Source organism: Schistocerca piceifrons, chromosome 11, assembly GCF_021461385.2.
Source record: "Schistocerca piceifrons isolate TAMUIC-IGC-003096 chromosome 11, iqSchPice1.1, whole genome shotgun sequence".
Lineage (NCBI taxonomy): Eukaryota > Metazoa > Arthropoda > Insecta > Orthoptera > Acrididae > Schistocerca > Schistocerca piceifrons.
Window position 1 is genome coordinate 134225925 of NC_060148.1, and position 18473 is coordinate 134244397.

The window sequence follows — 18473 nt, forward strand, 5'->3', positions numbered from 1 at the left end:
CGTAATTTGCAGTGCATTCGCACCATTCCTGTCCCTGTGCCTGTCCCCGTCCCGACTTGTCCCGACTTTGCTCGACTGCCGCTCGCTGCCGCTCGGGTCGTGGCCCATATAACAGCGCAAGCACAAGAAACGTCTGCAGGAGATGAGGAGACGAGACGAGACGACTAAAGAATAACTTTATGATTACATATCGAAGTAGGAATTGTACACCGCTACACAACAACAGGCGCTGACGTATTTCAGAACATATCTGCCTATTCGTACTGTTTTGTCGTTTTCAAAGACTTCCTGGCGAACTTGGTTAGCACATTCTCCCTCAAACTGAGACATTTACTGCAATTTCGTACCTTATGGTCACTACAGTAGTTTAAAATGCTTAAGCAAGAATCTTTGTCACAACAGAACGGTGGTATGGAAAGAGGGCGGTATAAAAAAAAAAAAAGTAAATGAAGGGGAGCCAACAGCACGTGGTGTTCCCAGGCGGTCAACCATCCAAGTACTAACCACGCCCGATGTTGCTTAACTTCGGTGATCGGACGAGAACCGGTGTACTCAACATGGTATGGCCGTTGGCGCCCATATAATGTAGGCGCATGGCAGAATTCGCATTCGGTTCTTATCCCAACACACACAAAATCTTACTTTTCGGTCGAAAGCAGCCGCATTTTTTTTTATTGACAATTCGTCACGTTAGCGCGAACGCAATCCTGAGTTCCAAAACTTATGAGCCGGAAGGACGTGCTTCGTGTATTTTTTTTTTGTGAGCTTTATAAATTTATTTATTAACATTACATCGTTACAAGCTAACAACTTTACAACATAAAACATGAACAGAATTGTAATTTTAAGCACTTCCTTCCGCAATCCGACGTGCCAGCAGAGCGACTGCCGAACTAGCGGGCGCGCCGCCGTGTGTGTGAGACGCGCAGCTTCTCGTTGCACCTCCTGTCATCCGCTTGGCGCGTGCAGCCTTCGACACTCGCGGAAGACGCATCTTGTCCCTGGCGTCCAGCGCAGGAGGGCTGGCGCGCGGCCGGCCGGCGTGTGGCCTGTGCGGGGTGTGGCAGTGTCTTGTTGGAGGGCGCCACTGCTGGCGATGTGAGCTTCCTCGCCTCGCCTCGCCTCGCCTCAGACGAGGTGTTTGCGTAATTTGCAGTGCATTCGCACCATTCCTGTCCCTGTGCCTGTCCCCGTCCCGACTTGTCCCGACTTTGCTCGACTGCCGCTCGCTGCCGCTCGGGTCGTGGCCCATATAACAGCGCAAGCACAAGAAACGTCTGCAGGAGATGAGGAGACGAGACGAGACGACTAAAGAATAACTTTATGATTACATATCGAAGTAGGAATTGTACACCGCTACACAACAACAGGCGCTGACGTATTTCAGAACATATCTGCCTATTCGTACTGTTTTGTCGTTTTCAAAGACTTCCTGGCGAACTTGGTTAGCACATTCTCCCTCAAACTGAGACATTTACTGCAATTTCGTACCTTATGGTCACTACAGTAGTTTAAAATGCTTAAGCAAGAATCTTTGTCACAACAGAACGGTGGTATGGAAAGAGGGCGGTATAAAAAAAAAAAAAGTAAATGAAGGGGAGCCAACAGCACGTGGTGTTCCCAGGCGGTCAACCATCCAAGTACTAACCACGCCCGATGTTGCTTAACTTCGGTGATCGGACGAGAACCGGTGTACTCAACATGGTATGGCCGTTGGCGCCCATATAATGTAGGCGCATGGCAGAATTCGCATTCGGTTCTTATCCCAACACACACAAAATCTTACTTTTCGGTCGAAAGCAGCCGCATTTTTTTTTATTGACAATTCGTCACGTTAGCGCGAACGCAATCCTGAGTTCCAAAACTTATGAGCCGGAAGGACGTGCTTCGTGTATTTTTTTTTTGTGAGCTTTATAAATTTATTTATTAACATTACATCGTTACAAGCTAACAACTTTACAACATAAAACATGAACAGAATTGTAATTTTAAGCACTTCCTTCCGCAATCCGACGTGCCAGCAGAGCGACTGCCGAACTAGCGGGCGCGCCGCCGTGTGTGTGAGACGCGCAGCTTCTCGTTGCACCTCCTGTCATCCGCTTGGCGCGTGCAGCCTTCGACACTCGCGGAAGACGCATCTTGTCCCTGGCGTCCAGCGCAGGAGGGCTGGCGCGCGGCCGGCCGGCGTGTGGCCTGTGCGGGGTGTGGCAGTGTCTTGTTGGAGGGCGCCACTGCTGGCGATGTGAGCTTCCTCGCCTCGCCTCGCCTCGCCTCAGACGAGGTGTTTGCGTAATTTGCAGTGCATTCGCACCATTCCTGTCCCTGTGCCTGTCCCCGTCCCGACTTGTCCCGACTTTGCTCGACTGCCGCTCGCTGCCGCTCGGGTCGTGGCCCATATAACAGCGCAAGCACAAGAAACGTCTGCAGGAGATGAGGAGACGAGACGAGACGACTAAAGAATAACTTTATGATTACATATCGAAGTAGGAATTGTACACCGCTACACAACAACAGGCGCTGACGTATTTCAGAACATATCTGCCTATTCGTACTGTTTTGTCGTTTTCAAAGACTTCCTGGCGAACTTGGTTAGCACATTCTCCCTCAAACTGAGACATTTACTGCAATTTCGTACCTTATGGTCACTACAGTAGTTTAAAATGCTTAAGCAAGAATCTTTGTCACAACAGAACGGTGGTATGGAAAGAGGGCGGTATAAAAAAAAAAAAGTAAATGAAGGGGAGCCAACAGCACGTGGTGTTCCCAGGCGGTCACCCATCCAAGTACTAACCACGCCCGATGTTGCTTAACTTCGGTGATCGGACGAGAACCGGTGTACTCAACATGGTATGGCCGTTGGCGCCCATATAATGTAGGCGCATGGCAGAATTCGCATTCGGTTCTTATCCCAACACACACAAAATCTTACTTTTCGGTCGAAAGCAGCCGCATTTTTTTTTATTGACAATTCGTCACGTTAGCGCGAACGCAATCCTGAGTTCCAAAACTTATGAGCCGGAAGGACGTGCTTCGTGTATTTTTTTTTTGTGAGCTTTATAAATTTATTTATTAACATTACATCGTTACAAGCTAACAACTTTACAACATAAAACATGAACAGAATTGTAATTTTAAGCACTTCCTTCCGCAATCCGACGTGCCAGCAGAGCGACTGCCGAACTAGCGGGCGCGCCGCCGTGTGTGTGAGACGCGCAGCTTCTCGTTGCACCTCCTGTCATCCGCTTGGCGCGTGCAGCCTTCGACACTCGCGGAAGACGCATCTTGTCCCTGGCGTCCAGCGCAGGAGGGCTGGCGCGCGGCCGGCCGGCGTGTGGCCTGTGCGGGGTGTGGCAGTGTCTTGTTGGAGGGCGCCACTGCTGGCGATGTGAGCTTCCTCGCCTCGCCTCGCCTCGCCTCAGACGAGGTGTTTGCGTAATTTGCAGTGCATTCGCACCATTCCTGTCCCTGTGCCTGTCCCCGTCCCGACTTGTCCCGACTTTGCTCGACTGCCGCTCGCTGCCGCTCGGGTCGTGGCCCATATAACAGCGCAAGCACAAGAAACGTCTGCAGGAGATGAGGAGACGAGACGAGACGACTAAAGAATAACTTTATGATTACATATCGAAGTAGGAATTGTACACCGCTACACAACAACAGGCGCTGACGTATTTCAGAACATATCTGCCTATTCGTACTGTTTTGTCGTTTTCAAAGACTTCCTGGCGAACTTGGTTAGCACATTCTCCCTCAAACTGAGACATTTACTGCAATTTCGTACCTTATGGTCACTACAGTAGTTTAAAATGCTTAAGCAAGAATCTTTGTCACAACAGAACGGTGGTATGGAAAGAGGGCGGTATAAAAAAAAAAAAAGTAAATGAAGGGGAGCCAACAGCACGTGGTGTTCCCAGGCGGTCAACCATCCAAGTACTAACCACGCCCGATGTTGCTTAACTTCGGTGATCGGACGAGAACCGGTGTACTCAACATGGTATGGCCGTTGGCGCCCATATAATGTAGGCGCATGGCAGAATTCGCATTCGGTTCTTATCCCAACACACACAAAATCTTACTTTTCGGTCGAAAGCAGCCGCATTTTTTTTTATTGACAATTCGTCACGTTAGCGCGAACGCAATCCTGAGTTCCAAAACTTATGAGCCGGAAGGACGTGCTTCGTGTATTTTTTTTTTGTGAGCTTTATAAATTTATTTATTAACATTACATCGTTACAAGCTAACAACTTTACAACATAAAACATGAACAGAATTGTAATTTTAAGCACTTCCTTCCGCAATCCGACGTGCCAGCAGAGCGACTGCCGAACTAGCGGGCGCGCCGCCGTGTGTGTGAGACGCGCAGCTTCTCGTTGCACCTCCTGTCATCCGCTTGGCGCGTGCAGCCTTCGACACTCGCGGAAGACGCATCTTGTCCCTGGCGTCCAGCGCAGGAGGGCTGGCGCGCGGCCGGCCGGCGTGTGGCCTGTGCGGGGTGTGGCAGTGTCTTGTTGGAGGGCGCCACTGCTGGCGATGTGAGCTTCCTCGCCTCGCCTCGCCTCGCCTCAGACGAGGTGTTTGCGTAATTTGCAGTGCATTCGCACCATTCCTGTCCCTGTGCCTGTCCCCGTCCCGACTTGTCCCGACTTTGCTCGACTGCCGCTCGCTGCCGCTCGGGTCGTGGCCCATATAACAGCGCAAGCACAAGAAACGTCTGCAGGAGATGAGGAGACGAGACGAGACGACTAAAGAATAACTTTATGATTACATATCGAAGTAGGAATTGTACACCGCTACACAACAACAGGCGCTGACGTATTTCAGAACATATCTGCCTATTCGTACTGTTTTGTCGTTTTCAAAGACTTCCTGGCGAACTTGGTTAGCACATTCTCCCTCAAACTGAGACATTTACTGCAATTTCGTACCTTATGGTCACTACAGTAGTTTAAAATGCTTAAGCAAGAATCTTTGTCACAACAGAACGGTGGTATGGAAAGAGGGCGGTATAAAAAAAAAAAAAGTAAATGAAGGGGAGCCAACAGCACGTGGTGTTCCCAGGCGGTCAACCATCCAAGTACTAACCACGCCCGATGTTGCTTAACTTCGGTGATCGGACGAGAACCGGTGTACTCAACATGGTATGGCCGTTGGCGCCCATATAATGTAGGCGCATGGCAGAATTCGCATTCGGTTCTTATCCCAACACACACAAAATCTTACTTTTCGGTCGAAAGCAGCCGCATTTTTTTTTATTGACAATTCGTCACGTTAGCGCGAACGCAATCCTGAGTTCCAAAACTTATGAGCCGGAAGGACGTGCTTCGTGTATTTTTTTTTTGTGAGCTTTATAAATTTATTTATTAACATTACATCGTTACAAGCTAACAACTTTACAACATAAAACATGAACAGAATTGTAATTTTAAGCACTTCCTTCCGCAATCCGACGTGCCAGCAGAGCGACTGCCGAACTAGCGGGCGCGCCGCCGTGTGTGTGAGACGCGCAGCTTCTCGTTGCACCTCCTGTCATCCGCTTGGCGCGTGCAGCCTTCGACACTCGCGGAAGACGCATCTTGTCCCTGGCGTCCAGCGCAGGAGGGCTGGCGCGCGGCCGGCCGGCGTGTGGCCTGTGCGGGGTGTGGCAGTGTCTTGTTGGAGGGCGCCACTGCTGGCGATGTGAGCTTCCTCGCCTCGCCTCGCCTCGCCTCAGACGAGGTGTTTGCGTAATTTGCAGTGCATTCGCACCATTCCTGTCCCTGTGCCTGTCCCCGTCCCGACTTGTCCCGACTTTGCTCGACTGCCGCTCGCTGCCGCTCGGGTCGTGGCCCATATAACAGCGCAAGCACAAGAAACGTCTGCAGGAGATGAGGAGACGAGACGAGACGACTAAAGAATAACTTTATGATTACATATCGAAGTAGGAATTGTACACCGCTACACAACAACAGGCGCTGACGTATTTCAGAACATATCTGCCTATTCGTACTGTTTTGTCGTTTTCAAAGACTTCCTGGCGAACTTGGTTAGCACATTCTCCCTCAAACTGAGACATTTACTGCAATTTCGTACCTTATGGTCACTACAGTAGTTTAAAATGCTTAAGCAAGAATCTTTGTCACAACAGAACGGTGGTATGGAAAGAGGGCGGTATAAAAAAAAAAAAAGTAAATGAAGGGGAGCCAACAGCACGTGGTGTTCCCAGGCGGTCAACCATCCAAGTACTAACCACGCCCGATGTTGCTTAACTTCGGTGATCGGACGAGAACCGGTGTACTCAACATGGTATGGCCGTTGGCGCCCATATAATGTAGGCGCATGGCAGAATTCGCATTCGGTTCTTATCCCAACACACACAAAATCTTACTTTTCGGTCGAAAGCAGCCGCATTTTTTTTTATTGACAATTCGTCACGTTAGCGCGAACGCAATCCTGAGTTCCAAAACTTATGAGCCGGAAGGACGTGCTTCGTGTATTTTTTTTTTGTGAGCTTTATAAATTTATTTATTAACATTACATCGTTACAAGCTAACAACTTTACAACATAAAACATGAACAGAATTGTAATTTTAAGCACTTCCTTCCGCAATCCGACGTGCCAGCAGAGCGACTGCCGAACTAGCGGGCGCGCCGCCGTGTGTGTGAGACGCGCAGCTTCTCGTTGCACCTCCTGTCATCCGCTTGGCGCGTGCAGCCTTCGACACTCGCGGAAGACGCATCTTGTCCCTGGCGTCCAGCGCAGGAGGGCTGGCGCGCGGCCGGCCGGCGTGTGGCCTGTGCGGGGTGTGGCAGTGTCTTGTTGGAGGGCGCCACTGCTGGCGATGTGAGCTTCCTCGCCTCGCCTCGCCTCGCCTCAGACGAGGTGTTTGCGTAATTTGCAGTGCATTCGCACCATTCCTGTCCCTGTGCCTGTCCCCGTCCCGACTTGTCCCGACTTTGCTCGACTGCCGCTCGCTGCCGCTCGGGTCGTGGCCCATATAACAGCGCAAGCACAAGAAACGTCTGCAGGAGATGAGGAGACGAGACGAGACGACTAAAGAATAACTTTATGATTACATATCGAAGTAGGAATTGTACACCGCTACACAACAACAGGCGCTGACGTATTTCAGAACATATCTGCCTATTCGTACTGTTTTGTCGTTTTCAAAGACTTCCTGGCGAACTTGGTTAGCACATTCTCCCTCAAACTGAGACATTTACTGCAATTTCGTACCTTATGGTCACTACAGTAGTTTAAAATGCTTAAGCAAGAATCTTTGTCACAACAGAACGGTGGTATGGAAAGAGGGCGGTATAAAAAAAAAAAAGTAAATGAAGGGGAGCCAACAGCACGTGGTGTTCCCAGGCGGTCACCCATCCAAGTACTAACCACGCCCGATGTTGCTTAACTTCGGTGATCGGACGAGAACCGGTGTACTCAACATGGTATGGCCGTTGGCGCCCATATAATGTAGGCGCATGGCAGAATTCGCATTCGGTTCTTATCCCAACACACACAAAATCTTACTTTTCGGTCGAAAGCAGCCGCATTTTTTTTTATTGACAATTCGTCACGTTAGCGCGAACGCAATCCTGAGTTCCAAAACTTATGAGCCGGAAGGACGTGCTTCGTGTATTTTTTTTTTGTGAGCTTTATAAATTTATTTATTAACATTACATCGTTACAAGCTAACAACTTTACAACATAAAACATGAACAGAATTGTAATTTTAAGCACTTCCTTCCGCAATCCGACGTGCCAGCAGAGCGACTGCCGAACTAGCGGGCGCGCCGCCGTGTGTGTGAGACGCGCAGCTTCTCGTTGCACCTCCTGTCATCCGCTTGGCGCGTGCAGCCTTCGACACTCGCGGAAGACGCATCTTGTCCCTGGCGTCCAGCGCAGGAGGGCTGGCGCGCGGCCGGCCGGCGTGTGGCCTGTGCGGGGTGTGGCAGTGTCTTGTTGGAGGGCGCCACTGCTGGCGATGTGAGCTTCCTCGCCTCGCCTCGCCTCGCCTCAGACGAGGTGTTTGCGTAATTTGCAGTGCATTCGCACCATTCCTGTCCCTGTGCCTGTCCCCGTCCCGACTTGTCCCGACTTTGCTCGACTGCCGCTCGCTGCCGCTCGGGTCGTGGCCCATATAACAGCGCAAGCACAAGAAACGTCTGCAGGAGATGAGGAGACGAGACGAGACGACTAAAGAATAACTTTATGATTACATATCGAAGTAGGAATTGTACACCGCTACACAACAACAGGCGCTGACGTATTTCAGAACATATCTGCCTATTCGTACTGTTTTGTCGTTTTCAAAGACTTCCTGGCGAACTTGGTTAGCACATTCTCCCTCAAACTGAGACATTTACTGCAATTTCGTACCTTATGGTCACTACAGTAGTTTAAAATGCTTAAGCAAGAATCTTTGTCACAACAGAACGGTGGTATGGAAAGAGGGCGGTATAAAAAAAAAAAAGTAAATGAAGGGGAGCCAACAGCACGTGGTGTTCCCAGGCGGTCACCCATCCAAGTACTAACCACGCCCGATGTTGCTTAACTTCGGTGATCGGACGAGAACCGGTGTACTCAACATGGTATGGCCGTTGGCGCCCATATAATGTAGGCGCATGGCAGAATTCGCATTCGGTTCTTATCCCAACACACACAAAATCTTACTTTTCGGTCGAAAGCAGCCGCATTTTTTTTTATTGACAATTCGTCACGTTAGCGCGAACGCAATCCTGAGTTCCAAAACTTATGAGCCGGAAGGACGTGCTTCGTGTATTTTTTTTTTTGTGAGCTTTATAAATTTATTTATTAACATTACATCGTTACAAGCTAACAACTTTACAACATAAAACATGAACAGAATTGTAATTTTAAGCACTTCCTTCCGCAATCCGACGTGCCAGCAGAGCGACTGCCGAACTAGCGGGCGCGCCGCCGTGTGTGTGAGACGCGCAGCTTCTCGTTGCACCTCCTGTCATCCGCTTGGCGCGTGCAGCCTTCGACACTCGCGGAAGACGCATCTTGTCCCTGGCGTCCAGCGCAGGAGGGCTGGCGCGCGGCCGGCCGGCGTGTGGCCTGTGCGGGGTGTGGCAGTGTCTTGTTGGAGGGCGCCACTGCTGGCGATGTGAGCTTCCTCGCCTCGCCTCGCCTCGCCTCAGACGAGGTGTTTGCGTAATTTGCAGTGCATTCGCACCATTCCTGTCCCTGTGCCTGTCCCCGTCCCGACTTGTCCCGACTTTGCTCGACTGCCGCTCGCTGCCGCTCGGGTCGTGGCCCATATAACAGCGCAAGCACAAGAAACGTCTGCAGGAGATGAGGAGACGAGACGAGACGACTAAAGAATAACTTTATGATTACATATCGAAGTAGGAATTGTACACCGCTACACAACAACAGGCGCTGACGTATTTCAGAACATATCTGCCTATTCGTACTGTTTTGTCGTTTTCAAAGACTTCCTGGCGAACTTGGTTAGCACATTCTCCCTCAAACTGAGACATTTACTGCAATTTCGTACCTTATGGTCACTACAGTAGTTTAAAATGCTTAAGCAAGAATCTTTGTCACAACAGAACGGTGGTATGGAAAGAGGGCGGTATAAAAAAAAAAAAGTAAATGAAGGGGAGCCAACAGCACGTGGTGTTCCCAGGCGGTCACCCATCCAAGTACTAACCACGCCCGATGTTGCTTAACTTCGGTGATCGGACGAGAACCGGTGTACTCAACATGGTATGGCCGTTGGCGCCCATATAATGTAGGCGCATGGCAGAATTCGCATTCGGTTCTTATCCCAACACACACAAAATCTTACTTTTCGGTCGAAAGCAGCCGCATTTTTTTTTATTGACAATTCGTCACGTTAGCGCGAACGCAATCCTGAGTTCCAAAACTTATGAGCCGGAAGGACGTGCTTCGTGTATTTTTTTTTTGTGAGCTTTATAAATTTATTTATTAACATTACATCGTTACAAGCTAACAACTTTACAACATAAAACATGAACAGAATTGTAATTTTAAGCACTTCCTTCCGCAATCCGACGTGCCAGCAGAGCGACTGCCGAACTAGCGGGCGCGCCGCCGTGTGTGTGAGACGCGCAGCTTCTCGTTGCACCTCCTGTCATCCGCTTGGCGCGTGCAGCCTTCGACACTCGCGGAAGACGCATCTTGTCCCTGGCGTCCAGCGCAGGAGGGCTGGCGCGCGGCCGGCCGGCGTGTGGCCTGTGCGGGGTGTGGCAGTGTCTTGTTGGAGGGCGCCACTGCTGGCGATGTGAGCTTCCTCGCCTCGCCTCGCCTCGCCTCAGACGAGGTGTTTGCGTAATTTGCAGTGCATTCGCACCATTCCTGTCCCTGTGCCTGTCCCCGTCCCGACTTGTCCCGACTTTGCTCGACTGCCGCTCGCTGCCGCTCGGGTCGTGGCCCATATAACAGCGCAAGCACAAGAAACGTCTGCAGGAGATGAGGAGACGAGACGAGACGACTAAAGAATAACTTTATGATTACATATCGAAGTAGGAATTGTACACCGCTACACAACAACAGGCGCTGACGTATTTCAGAACATATCTGCCTATTCGTACTGTTTTGTCGTTTTCAAAGACTTCCTGGCGAACTTGGTTAGCACATTCTCCCTCAAACTGAGACATTTACTGCAATTTCGTACCTTATGGTCACTACAGTAGTTTAAAATGCTTAAGCAAGAATCTTTGTCACAACAGAACGGTGGTATGGAAAGAGGGCGGTATAAAAAAAAAAAAGTAAATGAAGGGGAGCCAACAGCACGTGGTGTTCCCAGGCGGTCACCCATCCAAGTACTAACCACGCCCGATGTTGCTTAACTTCGGTGATCGGACGAGAACCGGTGTACTCAACATGGTATGGCCGTTGGCGCCCATATAATGTAGGCGCATGGCAGAATTCGCATTCGGTTCTTATCCCAACACACACAAAATCTTACTTTTCGGTCGAAAGCAGCCGCATTTTTTTTTATTGACAATTCGTCACGTTAGCGCGAACGCAATCCTGAGTTCCAAAACTTATGAGCCGGAAGGACGTGCTTCGTGTATTTTTTTTTTGTGAGCTTTATAAATTTATTTATTAACATTACATCGTTACAAGCTAACAACTTTACAACATAAAACATGAACAGAATTGTAATTTTAAGCACTTCCTTCCGCAATCCGACGTGCCAGCAGAGCGACTGCCGAACTAGCGGGCGCGCCGCCGTGTGTGTGAGACGCGCAGCTTCTCGTTGCACCTCCTGTCATCCGCTTGGCGCGTGCAGCCTTCGACACTCGCGGAAGACGCATCTTGTCCCTGGCGTCCAGCGCAGGAGGGCTGGCGCGCGGCCGGCCGGCGTGTGGCCTGTGCGGGGTGTGGCAGTGTCTTGTTGGAGGGCGCCACTGCTGGCGATGTGAGCTTCCTCGCCTCGCCTCGCCTCGCCTCAGACGAGGTGTTTGCGTAATTTGCAGTGCATTCGCACCATTCCTGTCCCTGTGCCTGTCCCCGTCCCGACTTGTCCCGACTTTGCTCGACTGCCGCTCGCTGCCGCTCGGGTCGTGGCCCATATAACAGCGCAAGCACAAGAAACGTCTGCAGGAGATGAGGAGACGAGACGAGACGACTAAAGAATAACTTTATGATTACATATCGAAGTAGGAATTGTACACCGCTACACAACAACAGGCGCTGACGTATTTCAGAACATATCTGCCTATTCGTACTGTTTTGTCGTTTTCAAAGACTTCCTGGCGAACTTGGTTAGCACATTCTCCCTCAAACTGAGACATTTACTGCAATTTCGTACCTTATGGTCACTACAGTAGTTTAAAATGCTTAAGCAAGAATCTTTGTCACAACAGAACGGTGGTATGGAAAGAGGGCGGTATAAAAAAAAAAAAGTAAATGAAGGGGAGCCAACAGCACGTGGTGTTCCCAGGCGGTCACCCATCCAAGTACTAACCACGCCCGATGTTGCTTAACTTCGGTGATCGGACGAGAACCGGTGTACTCAACATGGTATGGCCGTTGGCGCCCATATAATGTAGGCGCATGGCAGAATTCGCATTCGGTTCTTATCCCAACACACACAAAATCTTACTTTTCGGTCGAAAGCAGCCGCATTTTTTTTTATTGACAATTCGTCACGTTAGCGCGAACGCAATCCTGAGTTCCAAAACTTATGAGCCGGAAGGACGTGCTTCGTGTATTTTTTTTTTGTGAGCTTTATAAATTTATTTATTAACATTACATCGTTACAAGCTAACAACTTTACAACATAAAACATGAACAGAATTGTAATTTTAAGCACTTCCTTCCGCAATCCGACGTGCCAGCAGAGCGACTGCCGAACTAGCGGGCGCGCCGCCGTGTGTGTGAGACGCGCAGCTTCTCGTTGCACCTCCTGTCATCCGCTTGGCGCGTGCAGCCTTCGACACTCGCGGAAGACGCATCTTGTCCCTGGCGTCCAGCGCAGGAGGGCTGGCGCGCGGCCGGCCGGCGTGTGGCCTGTGCGGGGTGTGGCAGTGTCTTGTTGGAGGGCGCCACTGCTGGCGATGTGAGCTTCCTCGCCTCGCCTCGCCTCGCCTCAGACGAGGTGTTTGCGTAATTTGCAGTGCATTCGCACCATTCCTGTCCCTGTGCCTGTCCCCGTCCCGACTTGTCCCGACTTTGCTCGACTGCCGCTCGCTGCCGCTCGGGTCGTGGCCCATATAACAGCGCAAGCACAAGAAACGTCTGCAGGAGATGAGGAGACGAGACGAGACGACTAAAGAATAACTTTATGATTACATATCGAAGTAGGAATTGTACACCGCTACACAACAACAGGCGCTGACGTATTTCAGAACATATCTGCCTATTCGTACTGTTTTGTCGTTTTCAAAGACTTCCTGGCGAACTTGGTTAGCACATTCTCCCTCAAACTGAGACATTTACTGCAATTTCGTACCTTATGGTCACTACAGTAGTTTAAAATGCTTAAGCAAGAATCTTTGTCACAACAGAACGGTGGTATGGAAAGAGGGCGGTATAAAAAAAAAAAAAGTAAATGAAGGGGAGCCAACAGCACGTGGTGTTCCCAGGCGGTCAACCATCCAAGTACTAACCACGCCCGATGTTGCTTAACTTCGGTGATCGGACGAGAACCGGTGTACTCAACATGGTATGGCCGTTGGCGCCCATATAATGTAGGCGCATGGCAGAATTCGCATTCGGTTCTTATCCCAACACACACAAAATCTTACTTTTCGGTCGAAAGCAGCCGCATTTTTTTTTATTGACAATTCGTCACGTTAGCGCGAACGCAATCCTGAGTTCCAAAACTTATGAGCCGGAAGGACGTGCTTCGTGTATTTTTTTTTTGTGAGCTTTATAAATTTATTTATTAACATTACATCGTTACAAGCTAACAACTTTACAACATAAAACATGAACAGAATTGTAATTTTAAGCACTTCCTTCCGCAATCCGACGTGCCAGCAGAGCGACTGCCGAACTAGCGGGCGCGCCGCCGTGTGTGTGAGACGCGCAGCTTCTCGTTGCACCTCCTGTCATCCGCTTGGCGCGTGCAGCCTTCGACACTCGCGGAAGACGCATCTTGTCCCTGGCGTCCAGCGCAGGAGGGCTGGCGCGCGGCCGGCCGGCGTGTGGCCTGTGCGGGGTGTGGCAGTGTCTTGTTGGAGGGCGCCACTGCTGGCGATGTGAGCTTCCTCGCCTCGCCTCGCCTCGCCTCAGACGAGGTGTTTGCGTAATTTGCAGTGCATTCGCACCATTCCTGTCCCTGTGCCTGTCCCCGTCCCGACTTGTCCCGACTTTGCTCGACTGCCGCTCGCTGCCGCTCGGGTCGTGGCCCATATAACAGCGCAAGCACAAGAAACGTCTGCAGGAGATGAGGAGACGAGACGAGACGACTAAAGAATAACTTTATGATTACATATCGAAGTAGGAATTGTACACCGCTACACAACAACAGGCGCTGACGTATTTCAGAACATATCTGCCTATTCGTACTGTTTTGTCGTTTTCAAAGACTTCCTGGCGAACTTGGTTAGCACATTCTCCCTCAAACTGAGACATTTACTGCAATTTCGTACCTTATGGTCACTACAGTAGTTTAAAATGCTTAAGCAAGAATCTTTGTCACAACAGAACGGTGGTATGGAAAGAGGGCGGTATAAAAAAAAAAAAAGTAAATGAAGGGGAGCCAACAGCACGTGGTGTTCCCAGGCGGTCAACCATCCAAGTACTAACCACGCCCGATGTTGCTTAACTTCGGTGATCGGACGAGAACCGGTGTACTCAACATGGTATGGCCGTTGGCGCCCATATAATGTAGGCGCATGGCAGAATTCGCATTCGGTTCTTATCCCAACACACACAAAATCTTACTTTTCGGTCGAAAGCAGCCGCATTTTTTTTTATTGACAATTCGTCACGTTAGCGCGAACGCAATCCTGAGTTCCAAAACTTATGAGCCGGAAGGACGTGCTTCGTGTATTTTTTTTTTGTGAGCTTTATAAATTTATTTATTAACATTACATCGTTACAAGCTAACAACTTTACAACATAAAACATGAACAGAATTGTAATTTTAAGCACTTCCTTCCGCAATCCGACGTGCCAGCAGAGCGACTGCCGAACTAGCGGGCGCGCCGCCGTGTGTGTGAGACGCGCAGCTTCTCGTTGCACCTCCTGTCATCCGCTTGGCGCGTGCAGCCTTCGACACTCGCGGAAGACGCATCTTGTCCCTGGCGTCCAGCGCAGGAGGGCTGGCGCGCGGCCGGCCGGCGTGTGGCCTGTGCGGGGTGTGGCAGTGTCTTGTTGGAGGGCGCCACTGCTGGCGATGTGAGCTTCCTCGCCTCGCCTCGCCTCGCCTCAGACGAGGTGTTTGCGTAATTTGCAGTGCATTCGCACCATTCCTGTCCCTGTGCCTGTCCCCGTCCCGACTTGTCCCGACTTTGCTCGACTGCCGCTCGCTGCCGCTCGGGTCGTGGCCCATATAACAGCGCAAGCACAAGAAACGTCTGCAGGAGATGAGGAGACGAGACGAGACGACTAAAGAATAACTTTATGATTACATATCGAAGTAGGAATTGTACACCGCTACACAACAACAGGCGCTGACGTATTTCAGAACATATCTGCCTATTCGTACTGTTTTGTCGTTTTCAAAGACTTCCTGGCGAACTTGGTTAGCACATTCTCCCTCAAACTGAGACATTTACTGCAATTTCGTACCTTATGGTCACTACAGTAGTTTAAAATGCTTAAGCAAGAATCTTTGTCACAACAGAACGGTGGTATGGAAAGAGGGCGGTATAAAAAAAAAAAAAGTAAATGAAGGGGAGCCAACAGCACGTGGTGTTCCCAGGCGGTCAACCATCCAAGTACTAACCACGCCCGATGTTGCTTAACTTCGGTGATCGGACGAGAACCGGTGTACTCAACATGGTATGGCCGTTGGCGCCCATATAATGTAGGCGCATGGCAGAATTCGCATTCGGTTCTTATCCCAACACACACAAAATCTTACTTTTCGGTCGAAAGCAGCCGCATTTTTTTTTATTGACAATTCGTCACGTTAGCGCGAACGCAATCCTGAGTTCCAAAACTTATGAGCCGGAAGGACGTGCTTCGTGTATTTTTTTTTTGTGAGCTTTATAAATTTATTTATTAACATTACATCGTTACAAGCTAACAACTTTACAACATAAAACATGAACAGAATTGTAATTTTAAGCACTTCCTTCCGCAATCCGACGTGCCAGCAGAGCGACTGCCGAACTAGCGGGCGCGCCGCCGTGTGTGTGAGACGCGCAGCTTCTCGTTGCACCTCCTGTCATCCGCTTGGCGCGTGCAGCCTTCGACACTCGCGGAAGACGCATCTTGTCCCTGGCGTCCAGCGCAGGAGGGCTGGCGCGCGGCCGGCCGGCGTGTGGCCTGTGCGGGGTGTGGCAGTGTCTTGTTGGAGGGCGCCACTGCTGGCGATGTGAGCTTCCTCGCCTCGCCTCGCCTCGCCTCAGACGAGGTGTTTGCGTAATTTGCAGTGCATTCGCACCATTCCTGTCCCTGTGCCTGTCCCCGTCCCGACTTGTCCCGACTTTGCTCGACTGCCGCTCGCTGCCGCTCGGGTCGTGGCCCATATAACAGCGCAAGCACAAGAAACGTCTGCAGGAGATGAGGAGACGAGACGAGACGACTAAAGAATAACTTTATGATTACATATCGAAGTAGGAATTGTACACCGCTACACAACAACAGGCGCTGACGTATTTCAGAACATATCTGCCTATTCGTACTGTTTTGTCGTTTTCAAAGACTTCCTGGCGAACTTGGTTAGCACATTCTCCCTCAAACTGAGACATTTACTGCAATTTCGTACCTTATGGTCACTACAGTAGTTTAAAATGCTTAAGCAAGAATCTTTGTCACAACAGAACGGTGGTATGGAAAGAGGGCGGTATAAAAAAAAAAAAGTAAATGAAGGGGAGCCAACAGCACGTGGTGTTCCCAGGCGGTCACCCATCCAAGTACTAACCACGCCCGATGTTGCTTAACTTCGGTGATCGGACGAGAACCGGTGTACTCAACATGGTATGGCCGTTGGCGCCCATATAATGTAGGCGCATGGCAGAATTCGCATTCGGTTCTTATCCCAACACACACAAAATCTTACTTTTCGGTCGAAAGCAGCCGCATTTTTTTTTATTGACAATTCGTCACGTTAGCGCGAACGCAATCCTGAGTTCCAAAACTTATGAGCCGGAAGGACGTGCTTCGTGTATTTTTTTTTTGTGAGCTTTATAAATTTATTTATTAACATTACATCGTTACAAGCTAACAACTTTACAACATAAAACATGAACAGAATTGTAATTTTAAGCACTTCCTTCCGCAATCCGACGTGCCAGCAGAGCGACTGCCGAACTAGCGGGCGCGCCGCCGTGTGTGTGAGACGCGCAGCTTCTCGTTGCACCTCCTGTCATCCGCTTGGCGCGTGCAGCCTTCGACACTCGCGGAAGACGCATCTTGTCCCTGGCGTCCAGCGCAGGAGGGCTGGCGCGCGGCCGGCCGGCGTGTGGCCTGTGCGGGGTGTGGCAGTGTCTTGTTGGAGGGCGCCACTGCTGGCGATGTGAGCTTCCTCGCCTCGCCTCGCCTCGCCTCAGACGAGGTGTTTGCGTAATTTGCAGTGCATTCGCACCATTCCTGTCCCTGTGCCTGTCCCCGTCCCGACTTGTCCCGACTTTGCTCGACTGCCGCTCGCTGCCGCTCGGGTCGTGGCCCATATAACAGCGCAAGCACAAGAAACGTCTGCAGGAGATGAGGAGACGAGACGAGACGACTAAAGAATAACTTTATGATTACATATCGAAGTAGGAATTGTACACCGCTACACAACAACAGGCGCTGACGTATTTCAGAACATATCTGCCTATTCGTACTGTTTTGTCGTTTTCAAAGACTTCCTGGCGAACTTGGTTAGCACATTCTCCCTCAAACTGAGACATTTACTGCAATTTCGTACCTTATGGTCACTACAGTAGTTTAAAATGCTTAAGCAAGAATCTTTGTCACAACAGAACGGTGGTATGGAAAGAGGGCGGTATAAAAAAAAAAAAGTAAATGAAGGGGAGCCAACAGCACGTGGTGTTCCCAGGCGGTCACCCATCCAAGTACTAACCACGCCCGATGTTGCTTAACTTCGGTGATCGGACGAGAACCGGTGTACTCAACATGGTATGGCCGTTGGCGCCCATATAATGTAGGCGCATGGCAGAATTCGCATTCGGTTCTTATCCCAACACACACAAAATCTTACTTTTCGGTCGATAAGCAGCCGCATTTTTTTTTATTGACAATTCGTCACGTTAGCGCGAACGCAATCCTGAGTTCCAAAACTTATGAGCCGAAGGACGTGCTTCGTGTATTTTTTTTTTTGTGAGCTTTATAAATTTATTTATTAACATTACATCGTTACAAGCTAACAACTTTACAACATAAAACATGAACAGAATTGTAATTTTAAGCACTTCCTTCCGCAATCCGACGTGCCAGCAGAGCGACTGCCGAACTAGCGGGCGCGCCGCCGTGTGTGTGAGACGCGCAGCTTCTCGTTGCACCTCCTGTCATCCGCTTGGCGCGTGCAGCCTTCGACACTCGCGGAAGGACGCATCTTGTCCCTGGCGTCCAGCGCAGGAGGGCTGGCGCGCGGCCGGCCGGCGTGTGGCCTGTGCGGGGTGTGGCAGTGTCTTGTTGGAGGGCGCCACTGCTGGCGATGTGAGCTTCTCGCCTCGCCTCGCCTCGCCTCAGACGAGGTGTTTGCGTAATTTGCAGTGCATTCGCACCATTGCCTGTCCCTGTGCCTGTCCCCGTCCCGACTTGTCCCGACTTTGCTCGACTGCCGCTCGCTGCCGCTCGGGTCGTGGCCCATATAACAGCGCAAGCACAAGAAACGTCTGCAGGAGATGAGGAGGACGAGACGAGACGACTAAAGAAT

General features: G+C 50.3%; 16 non-coding genes across 16 annotated transcripts; all 16 read right to left on the reverse strand.

Annotated features, from left to right (window-relative positions):
- Positions 1–455: 455 nt before the first annotated feature.
- LOC124720549 lies at positions 456–574 on the reverse strand. Its single transcript, XR_007006202.1, has one exon. It is a non-coding gene; the product is annotated as a 5S ribosomal RNA (ribosomal RNA).
- Positions 575–1599: 1025 nt separating this feature from the next.
- On the reverse strand, positions 1600–1718 carry LOC124720551. The gene has a single exon (XR_007006203.1). It is a non-coding gene; the product is annotated as a 5S ribosomal RNA (ribosomal RNA).
- A 1024-nt stretch (positions 1719–2742) lies between these two features.
- On the reverse strand, positions 2743–2861 carry LOC124720708. The gene has a single exon (XR_007006227.1). It is a non-coding gene; the product is annotated as a 5S ribosomal RNA (ribosomal RNA).
- Positions 2862–3886: 1025 nt separating this feature from the next.
- Positions 3887–4005, reverse strand: LOC124720552. Its single transcript, XR_007006204.1, has one exon. It is a non-coding gene; the product is annotated as a 5S ribosomal RNA (ribosomal RNA).
- Positions 4006–5030: 1025 nt separating this feature from the next.
- On the reverse strand, positions 5031–5149 carry LOC124720553. The gene has a single exon (XR_007006205.1). It is a non-coding gene; the product is annotated as a 5S ribosomal RNA (ribosomal RNA).
- A 1025-nt stretch (positions 5150–6174) lies between these two features.
- Positions 6175–6293, reverse strand: LOC124720554. Its single transcript, XR_007006206.1, has one exon. It is a non-coding gene; the product is annotated as a 5S ribosomal RNA (ribosomal RNA).
- Positions 6294–7317: 1024 nt separating this feature from the next.
- On the reverse strand, positions 7318–7436 carry LOC124720710. The gene has a single exon (XR_007006228.1). It is a non-coding gene; the product is annotated as a 5S ribosomal RNA (ribosomal RNA).
- Positions 7437–8460: 1024 nt separating this feature from the next.
- Positions 8461–8579, reverse strand: LOC124720711. Its single transcript, XR_007006229.1, has one exon. It is a non-coding gene; the product is annotated as a 5S ribosomal RNA (ribosomal RNA).
- A 1025-nt stretch (positions 8580–9604) lies between these two features.
- LOC124720712 lies at positions 9605–9723 on the reverse strand. The gene has a single exon (XR_007006230.1). It is a non-coding gene; the product is annotated as a 5S ribosomal RNA (ribosomal RNA).
- Positions 9724–10747: 1024 nt separating this feature from the next.
- On the reverse strand, positions 10748–10866 carry LOC124720713. Its single transcript, XR_007006231.1, has one exon. It is a non-coding gene; the product is annotated as a 5S ribosomal RNA (ribosomal RNA).
- Positions 10867–11890: 1024 nt separating this feature from the next.
- LOC124720714 lies at positions 11891–12009 on the reverse strand. The gene has a single exon (XR_007006232.1). It is a non-coding gene; the product is annotated as a 5S ribosomal RNA (ribosomal RNA).
- Positions 12010–13034: 1025 nt separating this feature from the next.
- LOC124720556 lies at positions 13035–13153 on the reverse strand. Its single transcript, XR_007006208.1, has one exon. It is a non-coding gene; the product is annotated as a 5S ribosomal RNA (ribosomal RNA).
- Positions 13154–14178: 1025 nt separating this feature from the next.
- LOC124720557 lies at positions 14179–14297 on the reverse strand. The gene has a single exon (XR_007006209.1). It is a non-coding gene; the product is annotated as a 5S ribosomal RNA (ribosomal RNA).
- A 1025-nt stretch (positions 14298–15322) lies between these two features.
- LOC124720558 lies at positions 15323–15441 on the reverse strand. Its single transcript, XR_007006210.1, has one exon. It is a non-coding gene; the product is annotated as a 5S ribosomal RNA (ribosomal RNA).
- Positions 15442–16465: 1024 nt separating this feature from the next.
- On the reverse strand, positions 16466–16584 carry LOC124720715. Its single transcript, XR_007006233.1, has one exon. It is a non-coding gene; the product is annotated as a 5S ribosomal RNA (ribosomal RNA).
- A 1024-nt stretch (positions 16585–17608) lies between these two features.
- On the reverse strand, positions 17609–17727 carry LOC124720718. Its single transcript, XR_007006235.1, has one exon. It is a non-coding gene; the product is annotated as a 5S ribosomal RNA (ribosomal RNA).
- Between the last annotated feature and the right edge of the window lie 746 nt (positions 17728–18473).